This window comes from Nomascus leucogenys, chromosome 23 (assembly GCF_006542625.1).
Source record: "Nomascus leucogenys isolate Asia chromosome 23, Asia_NLE_v1, whole genome shotgun sequence".
Classification (NCBI taxonomy): Eukaryota; Metazoa; Chordata; class Mammalia; order Primates; family Hylobatidae; genus Nomascus; species Nomascus leucogenys.
In genome coordinates this window covers 1,905,605-1,911,212 of record NC_044403.1, presented here as the reverse complement: position 1 = coordinate 1,911,212, position 5,608 = coordinate 1,905,605, and the positions used below count along the sequence as shown (strand labels likewise).

At 44.9% G+C, this 5,608-nt stretch overlaps 1 pseudogene; it reads right to left on the bottom strand.

The window, feature by feature from the left end:
- Positions 1–2,950: 2,950 nt before the first annotated feature.
- Positions 2,951–4,177, bottom strand: LOC100580893 (annotated as a pseudogene).
- Between the last annotated feature and the right edge of the window lie 1,431 nt (positions 4,178–5,608).

The following is a 5,608-nucleotide window of genomic DNA, read 5'->3' as shown; positions in this document are numbered from 1 at the left end:
TTGTATACATGAGTTACAGTATTTGCAAATTTCTGGGTTATCTGTAATTCTTAGCAATAAGCCTAGATATTCCGTAAGGTCGAGTGAGAAAATAAGTTTGACACACAGAAGCTCAGGAAAAGTACTGGGGCCTGAGGAGCATTCTTCAAAGGAAATTAGTCTGAAAACTAAAACAGAGTTCAGTACAGGAAGTCAAAACAAGGCATTCCAAGTTCTTAGCCGAATGGCTTAGTTTGGGGATTATTTTACTCTCTTACATGGAGAAACAAAGAATTCAGAAATCAAACGTGCATAAAGAAAACAAAATACTTGAATTTTTTGGTCTAACAGAAACATAATACATGAAGATGAAACTAATGGTGAGAAAGCTTATGAAAATTAAAGTAGTAAATAATTTAGTTCTCACCAGAGATTGTCTTGAACTGACTTGTTTAATATGTTTCTGAAGACGTGATTTCATTCTCCAGCCTCCTCAAAATAAAACAAAATAAAGAGGAAAATAATCAATATTGAAATGTTTGTGTTTTTTATTTGTTTATACCACTCTCCCCAAATCATGTTTTTAAAAAGGGACTGATTGTGGAAAATGTTTTATGAAAATATTTTCTGTAGATTCTAGTCCAATCACCGTGGAATGTGTCTGATCTTTTACTTCGTACCTCAAGAATGTAATCTTCTGAATTTTCTTTCTAAGACAAGCAAGTTTTCATTTAGTTGAGGAACTACGGTAAGGAATGCATCCAGGCTAGAATTTTAAACCATTGAGCTCCTGGCAACTTGCCCTTCCTTGTCATTTCTTTGACTCTTTCTCCCCTCCTACCTGTCTCTTTTCCACTCCCACATACCCTCAGCCCCCCTCTCTCCTCCAAGGGAGCAACATGGTTACTAACTGGAATGATGGGAAGGCTTTGAAGTCACTCAGGCATAATAATTTGCTTTCTATTTTTAAAAACAGATCTACTAGTAAAATAAATCAAGTGTCAGGCAAAGTGGTATAATCAAATGTGCTTTGTGCCTCTTTCAGAGAACAAATAAATTTTTCCTTCTACAATAATGAGTATTAAGTGGAAATGATTTAGAGATTTGGAATAAATCTCACCTCTATCCCCAAATTCTTGGCCTTGAAATATTGACGGTTGATCAGAAATGCACACAGGATCGGCGAGCTCCAGCAGGCCAAACTCAGAAAGAATGCCAGGAAGCTTAATGTGGAGGCTTAATCCCAGGGACAGCAGTGCCTTAGGTCCCTTTTCAATGTTCAGGTCACAAACAAGATCCTGCACAGTCTGCATTATATTCACAAGCTATAATATTTTAATCATTCTTTGCTGCTTCTCTACTTGGTTGGAATGGATGTGGATGAGTAGAAATTGAGGTGATAAAAATTAAAGTAGGCCAGCGCAGTGGCTCACGCCTGTAATCCCAACACTTTGGGAGGCCAAGGCAGGCAGATCACTTGAGGCCAGGAGTTCGAGATCAGCGTGGCCAATATGGTGAAACCCCATCGCTACTAAAAATACCAAAATCAGCCAGGTATGGTGGCACGTGCCTGTCATCCCAGCTACTCAGGAGGCTAAAGTAAGAGAATCGCTTGAACCAGGGAGGCAGAGGTTGCAGTAAGCCGAGATTGTACCACTGCACTCCAGCCTGGGTGACAGAGCAAGACTCTGTCTCAAAAAAAAAAAAAAAAAAAAAAAAAGATTGAAGTAAATATCTTTTCAAAGCCCAGTAGAAAAAGAACAGCTGTTTTTATTACAAATCGAAAAGGCTATTCCTAGCAATACAAAAAGAAAAGACTGTTTTATATTTGTAAATACGTACACCAAAGCTTCTCACTCCAGGTGCCTCTTGGTCTTGGCAATTGGGTTACACTGATCCTCTGGTAGTCATTTTCAAAAAAGATGACTGCTGAAATCAAGTTCTATATACCGTGCCTTGTGAGATATGGTATATTCCCAAAGGAATTCAAGCAAAATTTCACGATGTCAGGTACATTCATGACAAAGACTGTTCTTGACCAAACCCTAGTATGACTTCTAGCAGATTAAGATTTCGTCCCTACAGTGACCTCAGCTCCCTCTTAAAATGCCTGCCTGCGAAAGCTTGCAATTATAAATCCTTTCTCTGCCCTTGAGATATAAACCTTTTTACCACACAAAACTGTCTCCTCAAGGACCTGGGAGCCATCTCTCTGAAATGCAAACATTAGGGAGATAACTCTTCCTCTCAGTGTGAAGGTAGGGGCCTAACATCTGCAGCCCCTTGCCCCAGCTTAAACAACTTCCCCTGTCATAAAGATGTAAGAAGTTTGTTTCTCCTCCAGGTAAGCACCAACTAGCAAACCTAGATAGCCTAGTGACACAGACCATATGCCCCTCGACACTCATCAGTGTCTTTCCTTCAGCCCACCCCAGTATTTAAAAAGTGTCCCACCTTTTGTTGCAGCAGAGTTGAGCTCAAGTTACATTGGCTATTCTCCCCTCTTACAAGAGTACTGAATAAAATCTGTCTTTATCACCTTTAACCACCATCTGGTTTTGTCTGTCTTCGACATCAGCTGGCATTCAATAAAGGAAACAGTAACTACTCTAGGTGTTTCAAACAGAAAGAATTTAAATGCAGGTAATTAGGTACTTACAAAATTATTGCAAGAATTAGAGATAGGGTTATTAAGTTTACTGTCCAAACTAAGCAGTTTTTTTTGGGGTGGGGGTTGTTATCTTTTAATTGTCATTTTATAGCTCCCCACCACAGCTGCCGCACATCCTTCCCTTCAATGATGATGTTTGCAGGCTTCAAGGGGACCAGGAAACAAAGCTGGGGCCTGGCAGCCCCACTACACTGCCAGCTGGGGAGAACAAGTCACAATTACAAATTATCACAACAATTAGCACCTGTACTTGGGGGCGCTGCATATTGAGGAGGCCCCAGCTTCTCATTGCGCAGGGGTCTATTTGGCAATGACCTTGCTCTGGCGATGATGATATTCCTTCAGCCTGAGGGAATTGATGTTGATGAACCTGGTGGCATCAATTGGCTCATAATCACCCTGCATGTTCATGCTCACCAGCTTCTCATTGTAGAGAGACAGTGGGAACTCCAGGCCGAGGATGTACACCTGGCCCTTGAAGATGGACACCTGCACTTTCCCTTCCACTCGCTCCTGGGACTTGGCGAAGCAGTGGCAGGCAAATTCACACTCAGTGCTGTGCCAGAAACCGGTATATACCAGCTCAGCAAATTTCAAGCACAGGCCTTGTTGATTTTGCGCACTTCCCAGTCCATGGTGGAGGCCTTGATGTCTAAATGAGCGTGGTAAAGGATGGTGCCTGCCGGGGCCTCCTAGATACCTCCAGACTTCATTCCAATGAAGCGGTTCTCCACGATGTCAGGACGGCCCACGCCGTGCTTGCCCGCGACTTCGTTCAGGTACATGAAGAGCTCCAAGGAGGTCTGGTAGGTGGAGCCATCCTTGATGTCAGCCACCTTCACGGGGACCCCTTTTTTAACTAGATCTCGAGAATGTCAGGGGTGTTGGGGGCCGGGTCCTGGGTCTTCGCATAGAGACCTACAGGCACTTGGTTCTTGGGATTCTCCAGGATTCCAGCCTCACAGCTGATGTGCATGAGGTTCTTGTCCATGCTCCACAGGTTCTTGGGAGTGACCAGGACGGGAATCCCGTGGTGCTTTGCATATTCCATCAGGTCATTGCAGCCCTTGAACCGGTTGTAGAACTCAGGCATCCTCCAGGGAGCAATGACCTTTATCTGGGGAGCCAGCAAATAGCAGGTAAGCTCAAACTGGACCTGATCGCTCCCCTTTCCCGTGGTGCCACGGGACACATACTTGGCCCCCTCCCAGTGGGCGATTTCCACTTGTTTGCGGGCGATGCGGGGCCTGGTGAGAGAAGTGCCCAGGAGGTAGCAGTCCTCATACGGTGCGCTGAACTGGATGGCTGGCCAGATGAACTCCTCCACAAACTCCCTGCTTGACATCCTCAATGAACACTTTGGCCCCAAGCTTCAATGCTTCTTCCTGGTTTCCTTGAAGTCTTCCTTCTGGCCAATGTTGGCCAGGTAGGCGATGATGTCATAGCCTTATTCTTCAGCCACACGAGGATGCAGCAGGTGGCCAGGCCGCCACTGTAGGCCAGAACCACGGAGCCTTTGCTGGACATAGCATCTGGGATTGGAGGCGCTTGTTCCCAGCGTCTGGAATCTGTCTTCACAGTGCAGTGAACCACTCGGGCCCCGGCAGCGGTGGCAGGAGACAGAGCAGGGCCACTAAGAGCGGGTTTTAGAGTGAAGAGGACTTGTGCAATGGGTAGAAAGCAGGCCTATCCCAAGCATATGGAACAAACTAAGTCAGGCAGCCACTACTGTATCAAAGTCACACCAGTTAGCTGGTATTCAGAGTTTTGGAGCTGCTGCTCCCACTGCTGCGGCCGCATCCCTGAAAGCCTCACACCCACAAAGCTGGAGCCTAGAAAGGGAAAGGCTGAGGCCGGCCATGTCAACCTGCAGCCATAGCACGCCTGTCAGGAAGACAACCCCCTCTTCTTCTGCCTCCCCACTCTGTTCAAGGGCTTCTCATCAGCAGGACCTGATCCATGTCCAGGCCCCTCCCTGCAACTGAGACTGGAAATATCACTGATAGTTTTTCATCCTTTCCACAAAGAAGGAAGATGAAATGCAAGTTCTACCATCATCTCCTTTTCCAGGCTATTTGGCCTTGATTTCACACTGAAAAAGAGGTCTCTGCTCTGTCAAAACTCTAAAAAATATGAGGTATTGAGACTTCCCAAATCTCTTCAAGATTGTCTGAATGATATCTGGGAAGTCTGACCCAGGACTATCCACTTTTTCTACCTGTTGTTAAATACTGGTCCCAATTCTATTTCCAGTAAGAAGGAGGCAAAAATGATGAAGAGGTAAGTGTTTTTTGCCCCGAATCTCTATTAATAATCAATGCATTAACACTTTTTCGAAAGTGGTTGAAGCTGTTCTCTAAAGTTTTGATGATAAAAGCATAAAGGATCTATGTGGTCAAGAGCAGGGCTGCCTTCAGGGTTGTGAATGCAGTGGTTGGGTTTATGTTTCAGTGACTGCGTTGTGGAATACTTAGTTACTTGGTTTGTCCTTTGGATGTGGCTGTGACAGACAACAAGTAACTTCAGGTAGCATTTATCTGGAAAGAGACAGAAGGAGAGAAAGAGAAAAACGGAGAAAATTAGAGTCAGTAACAGAAAAAGACATAAACATTCAGAAAGCTACAGAGAGACAAAGACACAGGCACCCCACCCTATCACCATGAGATACAGGCACTGTGTATGAGTGTACACAGACACATACACCCTGAAAATGAGGTAAAGGGCGAGATGAGGGAGGAGACAGAGAGAAAAGAGGACACAAAAGCCAAGTGAGGGAACAAAACTAAAATGTAGCATGTAGTCCCAGCTACTTGGAGGCTGAGGCACGAGAATCACTTGAGCCCAGGAGGCGGAGGTTGCAGTGAGCCAAGATCGCACCACTGCACTCCAGCTTGGGCTACGGAGTGAGACTCTGTCTCACAAAAGAAAAAAAGGAAAAAAAAGAAAAAAAGGAAGAGC